We start from the raw sequence: 21,007 nt of genomic DNA, 5'->3' as shown, positions 1-21,007 counted from the left end.
TATAGGTCATACTATCTTGATGCAGACAGAACACCATAAAGGAGAAGTATAGTCTTCAGAGAAGTGGTGTGAGCTTGGCAGAGACTAAAACAGCACCTACTGTATCATCTTATTGGGGAACTCTGAGGGCTAGGAGGTCTGGAACCCAGTTAGCTGGGACTGTCTAAGACTATAGTTTGTTTTTTTTTTTAATTTTTCCTGTTTCCTTCATGATGGGAAGAGGGTTTTTTTGTGTTTTTTTTTTTTAAAGCACCAAAGAACAGTGGGAAGAGTTTTAAGGGTGCACTAGGAAGCACCATTCACTCTGAGAGGCATTTTAGAGAGGTGCCTGCACTTAGAAAATAGGAGTTCAATAGAAAAAGCAAATAATCTCAATAGGCCATTGAAAAGTTGGCTTCACCCTCCTCACCTACTTCCTATTTCACTTCCCTCAATCACTCTAAGTGCACAAAAGCTAGATAAGGGCAAGAGACCAGCACAGTTTAGTGATGGCCCTGGTAGTGTTCACTACCAGGCTATGCCATCATCTGGGGTCCCAGACAGAGAATTCCTGGGTTCCCACATAGATATGATATGCCTAGACCTCTAACAGATCCCTTTCTCCACCACCACTGGTCATCTCCATCAGAAACAACATCATAAAATCTCTTGTGGAGCTCTACAGGATCTTGCCCTCAACATAGAACAACAATGGTAGAAACTGCCCTACAAAGAGAGGCTGCTGGGTCAACATATTCTGTCACTTGAGGAAGACAGTCTTGAAATGAGTGCAGTCTAGAATGTTCCTAACTATGACCATGGAATGCAAATGCAAACTTACAGGGATGCAGAGGTTACACAGGCTCCTGTACTAAGTATGAATAGATATGGGCCCTGGGTCAGATTGATGGGGTTTACAGTTAACAGTATTTATATATTTTTCCCATATTTGGGAGCTTGTCTCTTCCCTAATCCAACTTTCTAGTCCTTTTCTCAACTCTGACACCATCTTCCTAGACAATACTTTCAGCACACCTGCATGGTAGCTATCAGGCTCAGGCAAAAAAATTACTAAAGTTATGGGCCACTTGGAATATACATAAAATAGACTTCTTATCTTCTTACAACATGAAGACCCCAAATTTCATCTGCTATATTCTTACTTTTAGGTTTCTGATTATTATACAATTTGTTCTACTTTATATCTTAATGCTTTTCAGCCAAGTTACAGATGACACCAACCTGATTTCCCTGGGCAGATGACCTCACCAGTGTGTCTTAGAACCCCACCTCCTCAGAGCCCTAACCCACTAGGGGAAAAAATAAACAGACTGGGGGTATGGATTGACCTGTCAATGCCCATGTCTAGTGGAGGAGAAATTACCGAAGCCAGACCTTCCACCTTCTGTGCCCCATAGCAATCTTTGGTCCATATTTCCAGAGGGATAATGAATAAGGAAACTTCCAGTGGAGGAGATGGGATATGGAACTTTGGTGGTGGGAACTAAATTGTATGGAATTGCACACCTTTTATCTCACAATCTTGTCAGTCATTATTAAATCACTAATTAAAATAAGAAGAAGAAAAGCTGGGTTCAGTAGGACTAAGGCTGGGAATACAATAGGAAAGAGAACTGAGGGATAGGTCACTTCTCTTTATAATCTTTCTGACTCTTTGCATGAGTTATCGTGTAATTTAAATATGTTTCCGCAAACTACCTCACTTCTTTGAAATAAAAGTTTGAATATCTGACCCACTGAAACTTTTGTGATTCTTCTGAAGCAACATCTGAGCTTGTACCTAACAACTACTAGGGGGAAACAGACTCTTAGGCACCATTTTGTCCTTCAGGCCAGTCCTCTTACAACAATCTGAACTTATTTTTCAAAAGAAACACAGTTTAACGCCCATGTTCAGTGGGGACGCAATTACAGAAGCCAGACCTTCCACCTTCTGTAACCCACAATGACCCTGGGTCCATACTCCCAGATGGATAGAGAATGGGAAAGCTATCAGGGGAGGGGATGGGATATGGAGATCAGGTGGTAGGAATTGTATGGAGTTGTACCCCTCCTATCCTATGGTTTTGTTAATGTCTCCTTTCTTAAATAAATTTTTAAAAAAACATGAAAAAAAAAAGAAACACAGTTTAGAGAAAGAAAAACACTTGCCAAAAGACCATTTGCTAGTAAGGGGCTAAGTTGAAGAAATCTTGTTTTGAGGGGTGGGATTTGAAAAAGAAGGGGATTGCACGTATATTCAAAGCTGGCCTAAAAGAAGCATTGATTTGGTACCAATCACCACTTTTTTTTTCTTTTTTCCCTTTCCAAAGAGCCAGATTATCCATGTACCATTACCACACTCCATGAAGGGGGGATTTAGAATCAGTGTAGATGTCATATTTCAAATGGAAGGCAAAAGCCAACTAGCAGTTTTTCTAATAGTTTCTATTACTAGTCCTACCATTAGCTGGTTGCCCTGGGCCTGTCAGCTAAAACCCACCGTGCACATCCTGTCCCTAAAACTTCTCTCACACAATGGCTGCACACTTCCCCTCTGATGCTCATCTACAAATTGAGTCGACTCTTTCTTTTTTCTTCCTTCCTTTCTTTTTTTTTTTTTTCGCCACCAAAGTTACAGTTGGAGCTTGGTGCCTACACAATGAGCCCACCTCTCCTGGTGGATATTTTATCCCTACCCCCTTTTTCTTTTTCATTTGATAGGACAGAGAGAAACTGAGAGGGGAGGGAAAGACAAAGAGGGAGAGAGGAAGAGAGACACCTGCAGCACTGTCTCACCACTCATAAAGCTTCCTCTGCTGCAGTCAGGTAGGGGCCAAGAGCTTGAATGCAGATCTCTGTGCACAGCAATGTGTGTGCTCAACCAGGTTCACCACAGCCCACCCCCACCCTCAAACCTACCATTTCATTGACCTTGTGCTGCAATGCTTTCCAGGTGCAAAGTTGGCTCCTCCCTAAATTTCAATGAAATAAAGTTCAGTATTATAAGACAAGCCTGAGCAAGTGCATAATAAAGCCAGGAGAAGCATGTGATATGCTGAAGAAAAAAAAAAAAAAGAAAGAACTGCGTCAGGCAATAAGCAAATGCCCCCAGGGATATTGTCTTACAGTGTAGTTATTTAAAGAAGGAAACTCATATGTAAATTGCCCAAGACATCCTCCAGACTCTTGTTTTGTGGCTTGGCTACCCACTACCTCATTCCCATCACTGGACAAAGACTTGGTGAAAAAGAAACCTCCGTGACTGTAAGTTATTCCCCAGGCGCATGCCCTCTGCCACCTGTCACCAAGCCCACTGACGTACCTCCACTACCACATTGGCAGCACTCCACATTGTCTCCTGCCCCACATTTCTTAAGAGTCACAAACTGTATTTACTTTATTGACCACAAGACAGCCTTGGAAGCAGTGTGTGTGCCTCTGTGTGTGTAAGGTGGGGGAGGGGGGGTTGTTTTTCATCCAGTCCTGATTCCTGGGCTTAAAACAACACAAAGGAAAGATCAGACGTTCCAGAGGACTGTGCTGGAGCTATTGTTGCTGCTGCCACTATGACTACAAATCATTTCTTAGAACACGATACTATCATCAGATTTCCTGAGTCCTCTCTCATGGCAGACCCATGATGGATGCATACTGATGGATACTGAAAAGAAGAAGATGGCAAGATAATTAAGCCTTGCCATTTAAATCTATGGAGATGGAAATATTTTTATAAACTCGGGTGCTCTAGCTCCTTCTTTTCATTTCCCTTTTTCTTCCTCATTCTATTTCCTCATTCTCCCGGTCCTCACTCAAACCAACCACTACCATTTTACAGCTACTGAACTTTCATCAATATGTTAAATGAAAAACATTGGAAAACTGACCTAAGGATCCTGGTTTGAGCCCTTGGCTCCCCACCTGCAGGGGAGTTGCTTCACGGGCGGTGAAGCAGGTCTGCAGGTGTCTTTCTCTCCCCCTCTCTGTCTTCTCCCTCCTCTCTGCATTTCTCTCTGTCCTATCTAACAACATCAATAACAACAACAATAATAACTACAACAATAAAGCAACAAGGGCAACAAAAGGGAATAAATAAATATTCAAAAAAAATTGGAAAACACAAAAATAGGCACTGAGATGAAAAGAGCATGGTACATGGATTCAACTACTTCCCTATTTAATGAGATCAACCTCCATCATTTATTGTTCATATTGAAAATATTTTCTTGGGCATAGTGGGTATAATATACTTCCTGCCCCCAGAAGACTCCTAGAGTTGGCTGATACTTTGAGAGTGAGGAAGAGAGAAAGAACTGTGGAGATTATCCAAAATGATGATCACCTAGAAATCTCCAGGAAAGGTCTTTGTAAAACTGGCAAAAAGAAAACACTATAACTACACAAAATGCATGAACTAACAAATATACAAACAGTCCCCAAGGCACAGAAAGTCAAAAGACAGAAGAAGAGAAGTATATGGAACTCAGGAAGGGAGACAAGGATAACTGAAAAGTCTGGATCCCTGCAGCAGAGAGTTTGGTGCCCTTATACTAAGGACATAGGGCTACTGAAAAGACAGGCTAAATCAAATAAACCAACCAAAATTATATTGAAAGTTCTTCCTGTCACCAGAACCTCTTTAGCTCTCTGGTCAGCATTCTGTCCATTCTGGGACGCTTGATGCCAACCCACTCCGCTCAGAGCCACTGCACCACATTCCATCTATGCTAGTACCCCTGGTTTACTGGCTGCCTTAGTCATGGAACCCACCACTTTGCTCGCTACCTGGAGCCAGCAGGACCACATTCTGTCCAGACCAGAGCTCCATGGGCCATAGTTCATACATGCCAGTGCCTGCCCATGCACCCACACTCATCCACCCTGCCAGGTCATCTTCCATCCATGCCTAGGTCCAGGCACTACCAGCTGCGAATAGCTCTAGTGGCTGCCCACCTGCCAGTAATATTTTGGACTGTGTTCTATGTCTGGACCCCCAGAACCTGCCTGTCAACCCTCACAAACATCCCACTCAGGACCCACTGGGCTGCTTTCCATCCATGCTGGAGCCTAAAGGCAACTGTCCATATATTCAGGACTTCTAACACCACCAGCTGCCCTAGCTTGCCTACCGACATGTGACCCACATAATACCCAATAGGCTACCTTCTACACTGGGAACGCTTTGCCACTGCTCCAGGCCTAGTGTCCCTCGACATATCCTACCAAGTACCTCCTGGCATGCTGACCACCCCAGGGACCCCTTTGGGGTAGCCCTAGGCCCAGCCTCTCCCTCTATGTACCACCTCAAATTTCCTGGCCAACTATGACTCACTGGAACCTATGTGTAACCTGACATGTACTGGTGAATAAGGAAACAGAGGAATCCATCAAATCAATAAATAAAGACAAAAGCTCAGAAAAAAATCTAATAAACCAGAGATTATCAACATTTTTGAGGTAGGTTCTGAAAGACTAGTCCATGAGTACCACAGAAATGGGAAAACTCATGGAAGAAAATCCCAGTGGAAACTGGAAAAAGAGTATATGAGCCAAAAGCAAAAGAAAATAAAGAACTAAATGCCCAAATAGGTGAATTAATAGACACATTAGCCAAAGTTAATGTCACAATAGCCAATGAAAATAATACAATAGTGAAGCTAAAAACCAGAGATACTGAACAAAGCAATATAATAAATAAATTAAAAGCTACAACAACTAGGCAAAAAGACACAATAGTTGAGCAAAAAAAATGACAATACATGAACTAATGAATAGACTTGAGGGACCTGCGAGCAAAAAAACATGAACTGAAAAAAGAATCAGCAGTTCTAAAAATGAAGCATAAGAAACAAAGAGTGATAGATCTAAAAAAGAGGTTAAGAGACAATGAAAACAACAACAGAGACATGTTTGATGACTTCAAGAAAAGCAATATTTGAATCATTGACCTGTCACAAGGAGATGAATAAACCAGTGAAAAGTACATACTGGATGAAACTATAGCAGAAAACTTCCCCCAGAAGAATAACTGGGGGGATATAAAAAAAGTATAAGAAGCTCAGAGATTACTAAACAAAATCATTCCAGAGACACATACATCAAGATGCACCATAATTAAACTGGCAAAGACAAAAGATAAAGAAAAGATATTAAAATCAGTAAGAGAAAAGCAAAGGTTAGCATACAGAGGTAAACCCACAAGGCTATGTGCAGATTCCTCAACAAAAAAAACTCTAAAAACCAGAAGAGAAAGGCAATGCTAAATGAGAAAGATTTCCAACCAAGAATACTCTATCCTACCAGATGTTCATTCAGATTGGCTGGAGGAATAAAGGTATTCTCAGTAAAGAAACAGTTGAAAGAGGGTAGAGCAGATAGTATAATGGTTATGCAAAAAGACTTTTATACCTGATGCTCAAAAGTCCAAGGTTCAATTCCTCCCCACCCCCCAACCCCACACCATCATAGGCTAGAGCTGAACACTGCTCTGGAAAAGGAAACAAACAAACCAAACCAGCTCTGCAAGAAGTTCCAGAGGAACTTGTATAAGCATGAGTACATGCACACACACACACACACACACACACACACACACACACACACACACACGATCCACATAAAACAATGACACTGAAGTATCTCAAATCTGTAATTTCACTAAATTTCAATGATCTGAATTCAACTATCAAAAGGTGCCAACTATGAGTATGGATCCAGCAACATGACCCAATTATATGCTGTCTGTAGGAGATACACTTGGCCTAACCAGTCAAAAATAGTCTCAAAGTGAAAGGATGGAAAGCTATCATAAAAGACAATGGACCATGGGGAAAAAAAGAAAAAGAATAGGCAAACTCATATCTGATACAATTACCTTCAAAAATAATTAAAGCAAGATAAGGATGAACACTACATAATGCTTAGGCGACCAGTCAACCAACAGGGACAAAAACAATTAATATCCATGCTCAAACTGAAAGGACAGCAAAATAAGCAAAGCAGTTACTGAGAGACCTAAGAAAGTATACCGATAGCAATACAGTGGGGAATTTTAACTCCCAGCTCTCCCAAGGAGAAAGAAAGATTAACCATGCAGAAAATTAATAAGGAAACAGAGATAATTAAGTGAAGATATGGATAAGCTCCAGAATACTTTCGTGATCAAAGTATTAAAAAAAAATGTTTCTGTTCTCCCCGATCAACTAGGAAAAGCAACGAAAATCACCTGAAAACTAAACAAAATGCAACCAGGATCTTTTCAAAAACTCACCAAAGCCAGAGATTTGAACATGACTGTATTAAAAAAAAAAAAAAAAAAAGACCAATGCTCACACACTGATTTAGAGGCAAAGAAAAAAGAAACCCTGATGAAAATACCTATAAAAAATGACCTATCTCCAGAGCTCTGGCCCACTAGGGAAAGAAAGAAAAAGGCTGAAAGGCTGAGGATATTGATTGACCTGCCAATGCCCACATCCAGTGGAGAAGCATTTACAGATGCCAGAACTCCTACCTTTTGCAACCCAAAAGCAACCTTGATCCATACTTCCAGCAGGGGAGAAGTGATAGGAGGAAGGTAAGAGGGCTGGTGGGTTGACATTCCACACCTGACGTCTCTGGATGCAGTCTGAAGTGAAACATGTAGAGGAAGTACTGGTTGCATTGACTGGATTGGGATCAGCAGATACAGTCATGTTTCTTTTCTCTGTCTTTGGGTGTTGATGAAGCTGGAGTTCAGAGCCCTCTTCCCTTCTTTTTTATTTAATTTTTGTATTTATTAAATGGAAATATTGATAAGACCATAGGATAAGAAGGGCCCTAATCCACACAGTTTCCACCACCAGAACTCCACATCTAATCTTCTCCTTTGATGGCTTTACCATTCTTTACTTCTCTGGGAGTATGGATCCAGGGCCATTATGGGGTACAGAAGGTGGGAGGTCTGGCTTCTGTAATTGCTTCCCTGCTGACCATGGGTATTGACAGGTTAATCCATACTCCCAGCCCCCCCCCCCCTCTTTCCCTAGTGGGTTAGGGATTTGGGGAGGCAGGGCTCCAGGACACATGGTGGGGTAGTCTGCCCAGCAAAGTCAGGTTGGTATTGTGATAATATCTGGAACCTGATGGCTGAAAAAGAGTTAAGATATAAAGTAGAACATCAGCTGGTATGAATTGGAAGAAGCATGCAAGAAAGTAAGCCTCACCCTAGAGATTTCAGGACAGGGAGAAATGTGGGCTTTATAGAGAAAGGGGAAGGTTCCTGCTGTTGTAAGGTTTAAGAAGGCAATTGATAGTTATAGCTATAACCAAATCATTTGACAATTGGATTAACTTTGAAAATCCCATTGTTCATATTTGCTGTAGCATACAAAACCTCACCATAATTTATGTCCTTTAATGCTATTTACATATAGCTGTATCTTATAAAGCAATACGACCAATTGCTTCTGTTCTCCCTGGTCTACGCTTTTAGGAGAGTCAATATTTCAAAGAACAACTCATTATTAGAAATGTATTAACAATGTAAGCCCACTGTTAAAATTCAATCTGATTGCCAATTTGAAGTTTTAAGTGCTTAGGTTAGAGCTATGGTCTATGCATCAAAAAGTTTAAAACATTAAATCCATTTTTCCCCTCTCATATAAATTGAATAGTTATTTGTGAGACTATAAATTAATAGAAGTGCATATTAACATCATTTCCACCACCAAAGTTCTGTGTCCCCCCCATCCCCCAATGAGGCTGAACATCTACCCTCACCCTCCACCCAGAGATTTTTACTTTAGTGCCATACTCCAAACTCAGTCATATCTTGCTTTGAGTTTCTCTCTTTTTTTTCCTTTTTAAAATTTTTAAAAAATTTTATTTTCCCTTTTGTTGCCCTTGTTGTTTTCTATTGTTGTAGTAATTATTGTTGTTGTGACTGATGTCATCATTATTAGATAGGACAGAGAAAAATGGAAAGAGGAGGGGAAGACAGAGAGGGGGAGAGAAAGACACCTGCAGAGCTGCTTCACCACCTGTGAAGTGAATCCCCTGCAAGTGGGGACCTGGGGGCGCGAACTGGGATTCTTATACCGGTCCTTTGCTTTATGCCACGTGCACTTAACCCACTGTGCTACTGCCCGACTCCCTTGAGTTTCTCTTTCTGTTCTTCTGTTTATGAGTGGGATCATCCCATACTCATCTTTGTCTTTCTGTCTTAGCTCACTTAACATAATTCCTTCTAGCTCCATCTAAGATAGATCAGAGAAGGTGGGTTCATTGTTCTTAATAGCTGCGGAGTATTCCATTGTGTATATATACTACAGCTTTCTCAGCCACTCATCTGTTGCTGGGCATCTGGGTTGCTTCCAGGTTTTAGCTATTACAAATTGTGCTGTTATGAACATAGGTGTACACATATCTTTTTGGCTGGGTGTGATGGAGTTCTTAGGATATATCCCTGAAAGAGAAATTACTGGGTCATAGAGGTCTATTTCTAGCCTTGTGAGGGTTATTCAGACTGTTCTCCACAAATGTTGGACCAATTTACATTCCCACCAGCAGTGCAGGAGGGTTCCTTTGTTCCCACAACCTCTCCAGCATTTGTTGCTGCTGTCCTTTTTGATGTATGACATTTTCACAGGGATAAGGTGGTATCTCAATGTTGTCTTTATTTGAATTTCTCTGACAATCAGTTACCTGAAACAATTTTTCATGTGTTTGTTAGCCTTTTGGATCTCTTCCATAGTGACTATTTTGTTCAAATCCTCTGCCTATTTTTGGATGGGGTCATTTGCTTTTTTGTTACTATGTTTGCTGAGCTCTTTGTATATTTTAGTTATTAGCTTTTTCCAAAATGAAGACCCCAAATCTTCATCAGCAATATTCTAGCTTTTAGGTTCATGATTAGTCACCAATTTGTTCTACTTTATATCTTAACTCTTTTTCAGCCATCAGGTTCCAGATATTATCACAATACCAACCTGACTTTGCTGGGCAGACTACCCCACCATGTGTCCTGGAGCCCTATCTCCCCAAATCCCTAACCCACTAGGGAAAAAGAGAGAGAGACAGGCTGGGAGTATGGATCAACCTGTCAATGCCCACGGTCAGCAGGGAAGCAATTACAGAAGCCAGACCTCCCACCTTCTGTACCCCATAATGGCCCTGGATCCATACTCCCAGAGGAGTAAAGAATGGTAAAGCCATCAAGGGAGAGGATTAGATGTGGAGTTCTGGTGGTGGAAATTGTGTGGATTAGGGCCCCTCTTATCCTATAGCCTTGTCAATATTTCCATTTTATAAATACAAAAATTAAATAAAAAAGAAGGGAAGAGGGCTCTGAACTCCAGCTTCATCAACACCCAAAGACAGAGAAAAGAAAAATGAGAGGGACATATGGAGGTAGCAATGTTGTCATGAATGACTTGGATGGGAAGGGAGGATTGGATCAAGAAGAAAACAGGACCAATTACAACTATCTGTAGACAGATAGTTGTAGAGATGATGGTTGGTCCATGTCTACAACCTTGGGGGGAACTGTGATGGCTTGCAATGAGAAACTGAAGACTCAGAAATCTGGTGGTGGGAATGGAGTGGATTTATACCCTTGTTGACATGTAGTTTTGTAAATCACTAATAAAATTTTTAAAAAGACCTCATAAAAAGCAAACTGTGGAGCTGATTCTGTTCTGAAATCTATAAATTCATAGTAACTGATTTATTATTTTAAAAGAACTTATCAATAAGCTTCTGGAACAACAACAACAAAAGACACAAGGGCACAAGTACTTGGACTATAAAACAAAGCTTACTGATTCTCAGAGATCACCACACCTACTGTTAAATAGACTAACTTCAATTTTTAGAAATAGTGATAGGAGGCAAAAGAGACAAAACAATTTTAGCTCTAATTTTGTAAGTCTTTACATTTGGAAAAAAGTAAATCTTCCTTTATCTCTTCTAATTTTAGTGTGTTTTTTTTCCTAGTGGTAACCTAAAAACTCAATATAAATGGAGAATAGTTTTGCAATTTCAGATGTTGATTCCAGTGTGTTTCTTATGTCTGTGTCCTACTTTAGAGTTCTATTTTTGCAATATGCAACCTGACTTCAAAAGATTGATTTTTATGGACCATAAATGTGATACTATGTTAATAGTGTCATAATAGTACTTGCCTGTGAAGATTAAACACAGATAACCTTAACTAGTCTATATTCACTACTAACCATCTTGAATGTATGTAGAACCAGTGGATTAACCAATTAAGTACTGCTGAATATGAGAGGTGAAATAAATGTATTTAATCTCTTTCTAAAAAAAGATGAAGATAGATGGCAAATTCTTCAAACTAGTTAAGCCAATGTTCAGCAAAGCAACAGACAAAATCATGCTCAATAATAAGAAACTTAAAACTATCCTTCTTTGATCAGGTACAAGATAGGGTAGTCCACTATGATCATTACTATTATGCATAGTCTTGGAAGTTCTAGCCATAGCAATTACGCAAGAGAAGAAAATTAAAGAATATAGATTGAAAGTTAAACTGTCACTATCTTCAACTGATATTATATTAAATATACCAAATCTTAAAGAATTCAGTAGAAAACTCCTGGAAATTATTTAAAAAATATAGTAAGGTAGCAATATACAAAAATTCACTGGTCTTCCTCTATACAAAAACTAAACCAGAAAAGAAAGAAATTTGGAAACCACTCTATGCAAACATTAAACCAGAAGAAAAAGAAATTTGGAAACCAAACCCCTCTACTACAGCAGGAAAATCATCAAATATATATATTTTTTCTTCCAGGGTTATTGCTGGGGCTCAGTGCCTGCACCATGAATCTACTGCTCCTGGAGGCCACTTTTTCCCACTTTTGTTGCCCTTATTGTTGTAGCCTTGTTATGGTCATTATTGTTGTTGATGTTGTTCGTTGTTGGATAGGACAGAGAGAAATGGAGAGAGGAGGGGAAGACATCGAGGGGGAGAGAAAGATAGACATCTGCAGACCTGCTTCACTGCTTGTGAAGCGACTCCCCTGCAGGTGGGGAGCTGGGGGCTGGAAACGGGATCCTTATGCCAGTCCTTGCGCTTTGCACCACATGCACTTAACCCACTGTGCTACTACTGCTCGACCCCCAACAATCAAATATTTAGTATGAAGTTAACAAAGGAGGTGGAAAATTTTTACATTGGAAATATGAATCACTCTTCAAGGGAATAGAAAGAGATACAAAGAAATAGAAACATATTCTATGCTCATGGACTGAATGAACTAATATTGTTAAAATGACCATGCTAATCAGTCCATATACAGATTTAATGTCATTCCTATTAAGGTACTACCAAATTTCTTTAAAGGAATAGAACAAAAGCTACAAAAGTTTATCTGAAACAAGAAAATACTGAACATTGCCAAAGCAATCTTGAGAGGGATAACAACAAAAAACAAGACTAGAGGCATCACGCTTCCTTACCTTATATTATCCTACAGGGCTGCTATAATCCTTACGCCGGTCCTTGTGCTTTGCACCATGTGCACTTAACCCACTGTGCTACTGCCCAGCTCCCAGGGATACTATAATCCAAATGTCCTGGAATAAAAAATATACACTCAGATAAATGGAATAGAACTGAAACCCCAGAAATAAGCGTCTACACATTATGGACAACTAATTTTTGAGAAGAGGGCCCAAAACATGAAATAGAGAAGAGTTCTTCAACAAATGGTGTTTGAAAAATTGGGGTGAAATATGCAGATGAATGAAACTGTACTGCCACATATCGAAATGCACAAAGGTAAACTCCAAGTGGATCAAAGATATGGACATTAGACATGTTTTGCTACTGGGGTTATCCCTGGGGCTTGATGCCTGCATGAAGCCCAGAAGCACTCCCAGAAATGATTTTTTTTTTTTTTACTCTTTTCTCTTTTTGAGTATAGACAGAAAATTTGAGAGGGAAGAATGATATAGAAAAAGAACACTACGGAGTCAGGCAGCAGCACACATGATTAAGGCACCTGGTTCCCAACTGTAGAAGGAAAGCTTCACAAGTGGTGGAGCAGGGCTGCAAGTGTCTCTCTGTCTCTTTCTCTCTGTATCTTTTCTTCCTTTCTCAATTTCTCTCTGTCTCTATCCAATAGAAGCTTCCCCCCTGCAGGTGGGAATCCAGGTTTTGCACATGGAAATGTGAATGCTCTGCTAGGTGTACCACTGCCTCCCCCTTCCACCCTCAAGTTGGGGAATTTCCCATTTTTCTTTTGCAAACTGCTTTTCAATTATATGAAGTGGTTGCCCAAAAACTTAGACTAAGGCCTGAGGCAATGCTACTAAACCAAGTAGCAGTCATGGGGATGGAGCATTGAGGTCTTCAAGATGATAAAAGGTCTCTAGAACTGTCTCTGATCCAGGTCACAAACCCACAGTTGGCACACCCAGCTGCAAATTCTGCCGTCAATTCTAGCTGGTCCTATGAGAAGACACTTCCAATCAGCTCCCTGGTTAATTTAGGGTGCTTGTCTGTGGAGTACCTGCTCTATCTGGTGCTTGAATTCCTGATGAAGACATTATCAGAGGTAAGAGTAGACATCATGCCAGTGGATGCCTTAAGGGAAGGTGCATGAGGAGGCTGGAGTGGAGCATATGACACAGTTGGTATGTGGGGAAAAGGAAAGAAGCAAGAAAGAAAGAGAGATAATGAAAAAGAGAGAGGGGTCAGATGGTGGTGCACCTGGTTGAGCGCACATGTTATTGTGCACAAGACTCGGGTTCAAGACCCTGGTCCCCACCTGCAGGGGGAAAGCTTCACAAGTGGTGAAACAGTGTCTCTCTGTCTCCTTTCTCTATCTCCCCCTTCGTATCAATTTCTGGATGTCTTTATCAAATAGATAAATATTTAAAAAGATAAAGCATAAAAAAAGAAAAAGAGAGAAATGCAGGGGAGAAAGAGAATGGAAGAAAGGAAGAAAGGGAGGGAGGGAGGTGGGGAGAAAAGGAGGGAGGCAGAGAGAAAGGGAGGGAGGGAAGAAGGAAGGAAGAAAGGAAGGGAGACAGGGAGAGAGAGAAAAAAATCTAGAGGGCCAGCTAGATAGCTCACCTGGGAAGCTGCTTGCTTTGCCATGTTCATGACTCAGATTTGAGGTAGCTTCAGTGCTGTGTGGTGACTTTTCCTCTCTCTCTCTCTGTCTCTGTGTTTCTCTATCTGAAGAAAAGTTGACCCAGAGCAGTGAAGCCCTGTAGATGACAAACAACAAAAATAATAAGAGAATGAGATAAAAATGAGATAAATAACATTAGAAAAGTGATGTCATGGAAGAGAGAGAGAGAGAGAAATAGAAGAGAGATGAAGTAATACTAGGGATGACAGCCAGTGGAGTCATAGAAATGAACTTCAACGAAAGACCACTGCATGTGGCAATGAATGTGGTCATTAGTAAGCAGTGGGAGAAAAGGTCCAGCTGGATGATGAGTCAGAAGAAGAAAGCTAGGGGGGAAAAAGGAGAAAGAGGAGAAAGAGAAAGAATTCTACCTGCCCAGAAGGTGATGCTGAGTGACAGCTCACATATTCAGGGATTAGGACAAGATAATTATTAACCTGGAATTAAAAGAAGTATTGGGATCAAATAAGATTTTTTCAATTTGGGCATATTTAGCACATCTAATGATGCAGAAAAGGGTTGAAAAAGAGGGTAGACAGTGGAATAGAAATGAGAGTCCAGAAATAGGTCCCCACACCTATGGACATCTAATCACAGACAAAGGTGCCCAGACTAGTAAGTGGGGGAGAGTCTCTTTAACAAATAGTGCTGGAAAAATTGGATTGAAACTTGTAGAAGAATGAAACTGAACCACTACATCCCACAAAACACAAAAGTAAATTCCAAATGGATCAAAGACTTGGATATTAGACCAGAAACTATCAAATATTTAGAAGAAAACATTGGCAGAACTCTTTTCCATCTAAAATTTAAAGGCATCTTCAATGATACAAATCCAACTACAAGGAAGACTAATACAAAAATAAACCAATGGGATTACATCAAACTGAAAAGCTTCTGCACAGCAATAGAAACCACAACCCAAACAAAAAGACACCTTACAGAATGGGAGAAGATCTTTATATGTCAGACATCAGACAAAAGGCTAATAACCAAAATATATAAAGAGCTCACCAAACCCAGCAATAAGAAAACAAATGACCCCACCCAAAAGTGGAGAGAGAATATGAAGAGAATATTCACCAAAGAAGAGATCCAAAAGGCTTAGAAACACATGAACAAAGTATTCCAAGTCACTGTTAGAGAAATGCAAATAAAGACAACAGTGAGATAACACCTCACCCCTGTGAGAATATTATACATCAGAAACAGCAGAAACAACAAATGCTGGAGAGGTTGTGAGGACAAAGTAACCTTCCTGCACTGCTAGTGGGAATGTAAATTGGCCCAATCCCTGCTGGGAGAGCAGTCTGAAGAACTCTCAGAAGTCAAGAAGTAGACCTACCTATGACCCTGCAATTCCTCTCATGGACATATACCCTAAGTAAACAAACATACCCATCCAAAAAGATTTGTGTGTACCTATGTTAATAGCAGCAAAATTTGTAATAGCCAAAACCTGGAAGCAACCCAGGCATCCAACAACAGAAGAGTGGTTGAATAAGTTACAGTATATACACACAATGGAATACTACTCAGTTACTAAAAATGGTGATTTTACTTTCTTCACCTCATCATCTTGAATAGAGCTTGAAGGAATCATGTTAAGCGAGACAAGTCAGAAAGAGAAAGAAGAATATGGGATGATCTCACTCACAGAAGTTGAAAAACAAGGTCAGAAGGAAAAGTACTAAGCAGAACTTAGATTGGAATTGGTGTATTACACTAAAGTAAAAGACTCTGGGATGGTGGGATGGTGGGCAGAGTTCAGGTCTTGGTACATGATGGCAAAGGAGGACCTAGAGGGGGTTGAATTGTTATATAGAAAACTGAGAAATATTACACATGTACAAACTACTGTATTTTGCTGTTGACTATAAACTATTAATCTCCCCAATAAAGAAAGAGAAATTATGGTATCATCCAGAAAAAAAAGAAGGTATAAAATAATAACAAGTCAGGAGTCAGGTGGTAGCACAGTGGGTTAAGCGCACATGGTGTAAAGACCAGCATAAGGATCCCGGTTCAAGCCCCTGGCTCCCCACCTGCAGGGGAAGTCGCTTCACAGGTGGTGAAGCAGGTCTGCAGGTGTCTTTCTCTCCCCCTCTGTCTTCCCATCCTCTCTGGATTTCTCTCTGTCCTATCCAACAATGATGACATCAACAACAACAATAACTCCAACAACAATAAAAAACAACAAGGGCAACAAAAGGGAAAATAAATAAATAAATATAAAGAAATTTTAAAAAATAATAAAATAATAACAAGTCTATGACCTTGACTGCTGGCACAGAGTTCCTAAAATTCATGATTAGTCAACAATTTCTGTGGCTGAGAAAGCTGTGGTATATATACACAACAGAATACTATGCAGCTATTAAAAACAATGAACCCACCTTCTCTGATCCATTTGGATAGAGCTAGAAGGAATTATGTTAAGTGAGCTAAGTCAGAAAGATAAAGATGAGTATGGGATGATCCCACTCATCAACAGAAGTTGAGAAAGAAGAATAGAAAGGTAAACTCAAAGCAGGATCTGACTAAATCTAGAGTAGGGCACCAAAGTTAAAACCCTGTGGTGAGGGGGAGGGTGGACATTTGGCTTCCTGGGGCGGCAATGGGGAATGGGGTGGGGTGGGGATGGGTGGGTGGAATGGGACACAGTCTTTTGGTGGTGGGAATGGTGTCTATGTACACTCCTATTAAATTGTAGTCATATAAATCACTATTTAATTAATATGAGGGGAAAAATTGATTGTATGTCTCGAGGTTTTTAAAACAGACTGAGTCTTTTTAATACATAGGCTGAGTCTTTCATATGTTGACTCTCTCAAAAGCCTAGACCAGGGAGAACAGAAGCAACCAGTGGCACAGCTATATACAAGATGTTGGGTATTGTACAGCAAATCCAAACAAAGGGACTTTTTAAAGTTAACCCAATTACCAAATAATGTGATGATAACAATAACTATCCATTGTCTTCTTGAACCCTAAGATAGCAGGAATCTCACATTTCCACTATAGAGCCTATATTTCCCCCAGTCCTGGAAACTTAGGGTGGGGCGCACTTTCCTGCATGCTTCTCTCAATTTGTATCAAATAATATTGCATCCGCCTAATTGATCACAACATAATCAATGCAACGAGTGCCACCTCAGCATGCTTCACTTCTGACTGTGTCCAGAGATTTCAGGTGTGGAATGACAACCCTTCAGCTTCATAACTCGGGTGAGACCATTCCTTTCATAGTATTCTCTAATTCCATCCCAGGTGGTTCACTTCCTAACAAAGTCCCAAAACCTAGATATAGACCAGGTCCCCTGAGATAGAGCATATGTTCACACATATCCATAAACTAGGGCAAAACATATACCTGAAAGCAAAAGCACACAATAGTCTGCAGTGAGTACCTCCCAACACTTCATCTGCACTATTTCAGCCTTTAGGTCCATAATTGTTCAACAATTTGTTTGGCTTTGTATATTAACTCTCTTTTCAGCCACCAGGTTCCAGATGCCAGCAGGGTGCTGACCAGACTTCCACCAGTGTGTCCTGGAGCTCCGCTTCCCCAGAGACCCACCCTACTAGGAAAGAGAAAGGCAGGCTGGGAGTATGGATCAACCAGTCAACACCCATGTTCAGCGGGGAAGCAATTACAGAAGCCAGACCTTCCACCTTCTGCAACCCACAATGACCTTGGGTCCATACTCCCAGAGGGATAAAGAATAGGAAAGCTATCAGGGGAGGAGATAGGATACAGAGTTCTGGTGGTGGGAATTGTTGTACCCCTCTTATCCTATGTTTTTTGTCAGTGTTTCCTTTTTATAAATAAAAATTAAAAAATAATTTCATGCCTGATAGTTTGAGGTCCCAGGTTTAGTCACCACCACCACCATAATAGGAAATAGGTGAGGAGGGTATCTAAGTTTAAGTAGATACCATTTCATTAGGAACTTGATACTGACTCACTTCAGACTTTTGTGTATTTTTGCTTTCAAGTATATATTTTGCCCTAATTTATGGGTACATGTGGACATATGCTGTATCTTACAGGACCTGGTCTATATCTAGGTTTTGGGACTTTGTTAGGAAGTGAACCTCGTGGAATGGAATTAAAGAATACTGTGAAAGGAAAGGTCTCACCCGAGTCATGAGGCTGAAGGGCTGACATTCCACACCTGACATCTCTGGACACAGTCTGACGTGAAGCATGCTGAGGTGGTACTTGTAGCCTTAACTAGGTTGGGATCGTCGGATGCAATATCATTTGTTATGAATTGAGAGAAGCATGCAGGAAAGTGAGCCCCACCCTAGAGGTTCTAGGACTGGGGGAAATATAGGCTCTATAGAGGAAGCAGGAGGTTCCTGCTGTCTTAGGATTTAAGAAGACAATAATAGGTAGTTATTTCTTTTTTTATTTTTTTATTTAAGAAAGGATAAATTAACAAAACCATAGGGTAGAAGGGGTACAACTCCACACAATTCCCACCACCCAATCTCCATATCCCACCCCCTCCCCTGATAGCTTTCCCATTCTCTATCCCTCTGGGAGCATGGACCCAGGGTCATTGTGGGTTGTAGAAGGTGGAAGGTCTGGCTTCTGTAATTGCTTCCCTGCTGAACATGGACTAGATGTCCATAGGTGTGGGGGTTTAGTTCTGGGCTTTCAATTCTGTTCCACTGGTCTGTGTGCCTATTTTGGTTCCAGTACCAGGCTGTTTTGATGATGATGGCCTTATAATATAGTTTGAGATCTGGGAGTGTGAAGCCTCCATTTCTTTTTCTTTTCCTCAAATGGTTTTGACAATTGTAGGTGTTTTGTGGTTCCAGATAAAATATTGTAATTTTTTTCTATTCTCTTAAAGAAGCTCGGTGGAACTTTGATGGGTATCGCATTACATTTGTATATTGTTCTGGGGAGAATATTCATTTTGATGATATTAATTCTTCCAATCCATGGGCATGGGATGTCTTTCCACTTCTTGCTATCAGTTTCTATTTCCTTGAATAGTGACCCATAGTTTTCAGTATACAAGTCTTTCACTTCTCTGGTCAGTTTTATTCCTAGGTATTTTAATGATTTTGCTGCAACAGTGAATGGGAGTGATTTCTGGATGTCTTCTTCTTCAGATTTAGTGTTTGCATAAAGAAATGCCACTGATTTTTGTACATTTATTTTGTAGCCTGATACCTTGCTATATTGCCTAATAACTTCCAGTAGTTTTCTGCTGGATTCCTTAGGTTTTTCTATGTATACTATCATATCATCTGCAAATAGTAAGAGCTTGACTTCTTCCCTTCCAATCTGTATTCCTTTGATTTCTTTCTCTTGCCTGATTGCTATGGCAAGAACTTCCAATATGATGTTGAAGAATAATGGTGATAGTCCCCAATCAGAGGGAGAATGTTTTCATCTTCTGTCCATTGAGTATGATGTTGGCTGTAGGTTTGCTATATATGGACTCCACTATCTTGAGGAAATTCCCATCTATTCCCATTTTTTGTAGAGTTTTGAACATGAATGGGTATTGGATTTTGTCAAAGGCTTTCTCTGCATCTATTGAGATAATCATGTGGTTTTTGGCTTTGCTTTTATTGATGTGGTGAATGACATTGATTGACTTACGTATGTTGAACCAGCCTTGCATTCCTGGGATGAATCCCACTTGGTCGTGATGAACAATCTTTTTGATATACTGCTGTATCTGGTTGGCCAAGATCTTGTTTAATAATTTGGCATCTATGTTCATCAGAGATAGTGGCCTGTAGTTTTCCTTTTTTGTTGTGTCCCTATTGCTTTTGGTAGCAGGGTGATGTTGGCTTCATAGAAGGTGGAAGGGAATGTTCCTGTTTCTTTGATCTTGTGGAAAAGCTTTAGAAATATAGGTATTAACTGTTTCCCGAAAGTTTTTTAGAATTTGTTTGTGAAGCCATCTGATCCAGGACTTTTGTTGTTGGGGGATTATGATTTTTTAAAATAATTTATTTATTTATTCATGAGAAAGACAGGAAAGAAAGAACCAGACATCACTCTGGTACATGTGCTGCTGGGGACTGAACTCAGGACCTCATGGTCGAGAATTCAATGCTTTATTCACTGTGCCACCTCCCAGACCACTAAAGGGCCATGATTTTTGAGAGTTTTAATATTTTTTTCAATCTGTACCATAAAGCTTTATTGTGTAATTACAAATTTTGAGTTGACTGTTAAAATGGATCCCTATTCTACTCTTTCAAAAAAAAATTTTTTTTTGCCAAGATCTCTTTTTATTTTTCTGTACATCTATGGAAGAACATCTGAGCTGTGTTTGGCTTTTGTGACATAAAGAAACATATTAAGTATGAATAAATAAGTAGAGCTGGAGAGACAGCTACCAAGATCGAGTGTGGCCTTTCAATGTGCTTAGTACAGTTTTGAATGCTGCTACCACATGAGAAGTGCCCTGGTATTGTGTATGTGTGTGTGTGTGTGTTTATGTGAAAGCGATCTGGAACAATGAAATTACCTATGTGCAAGACTCCAACTCTGCAGAAATAAATAAAATAATAAATAAAAATAAGTAATGGGGGCCAGGCGGTCATATACTCAGTTAAGTACACATAGTACTAAGCTTAAGGATCCATACAAGGATCTGGGTTTGAGCCCCTGAATCTCCACCAGCAGGGGGGAAGCTTACAAGTGGTGAAGTAAGTGTGCAGGTGTCTCTCTTTATTTCTCCCTCTCTACCTCCCCCAGCCTCTCTCAATTTCTCTCTATCCTACCCAATAAAATGAAAAAAAAAAAAAAGAATAAATGGCCACCAGGAACAATTAATTTGTAGTGTCACTACCAAACGCCAATGATAGTCCTGGAGAAAAAACAAAAAATTTATTTAAAAAAA

At 40.2% G+C, this 21,007-nt stretch overlaps 1 long non-coding RNA gene across 1 annotated transcript in view; it reads right to left on the bottom strand.

Annotated features, from left to right (window-relative positions):
• LOC132539891 (uncharacterized) overlaps nt 1-21,007 on the bottom strand; it is a 144,517-nt gene that overhangs the window by 59,712 nt on the left and 63,798 nt on the right. The window contains exon 2 of the long non-coding RNA XR_009551177.1: nt 12,445-12,561. This is a non-coding gene — a long non-coding RNA (uncharacterized LOC132539891). The remainder of the gene's footprint in view (nt 1-12,444; nt 12,562-21,007) is intronic.

The sequence above is a fragment of the Erinaceus europaeus genome, chromosome 8 (assembly GCF_950295315.1).
Source record: "Erinaceus europaeus chromosome 8, mEriEur2.1, whole genome shotgun sequence".
Lineage (NCBI taxonomy): Eukaryota > Metazoa > Chordata > Mammalia > Eulipotyphla > Erinaceidae > Erinaceus > Erinaceus europaeus.
This window is presented reverse-complemented; position numbering and strand designations above follow the sequence as displayed.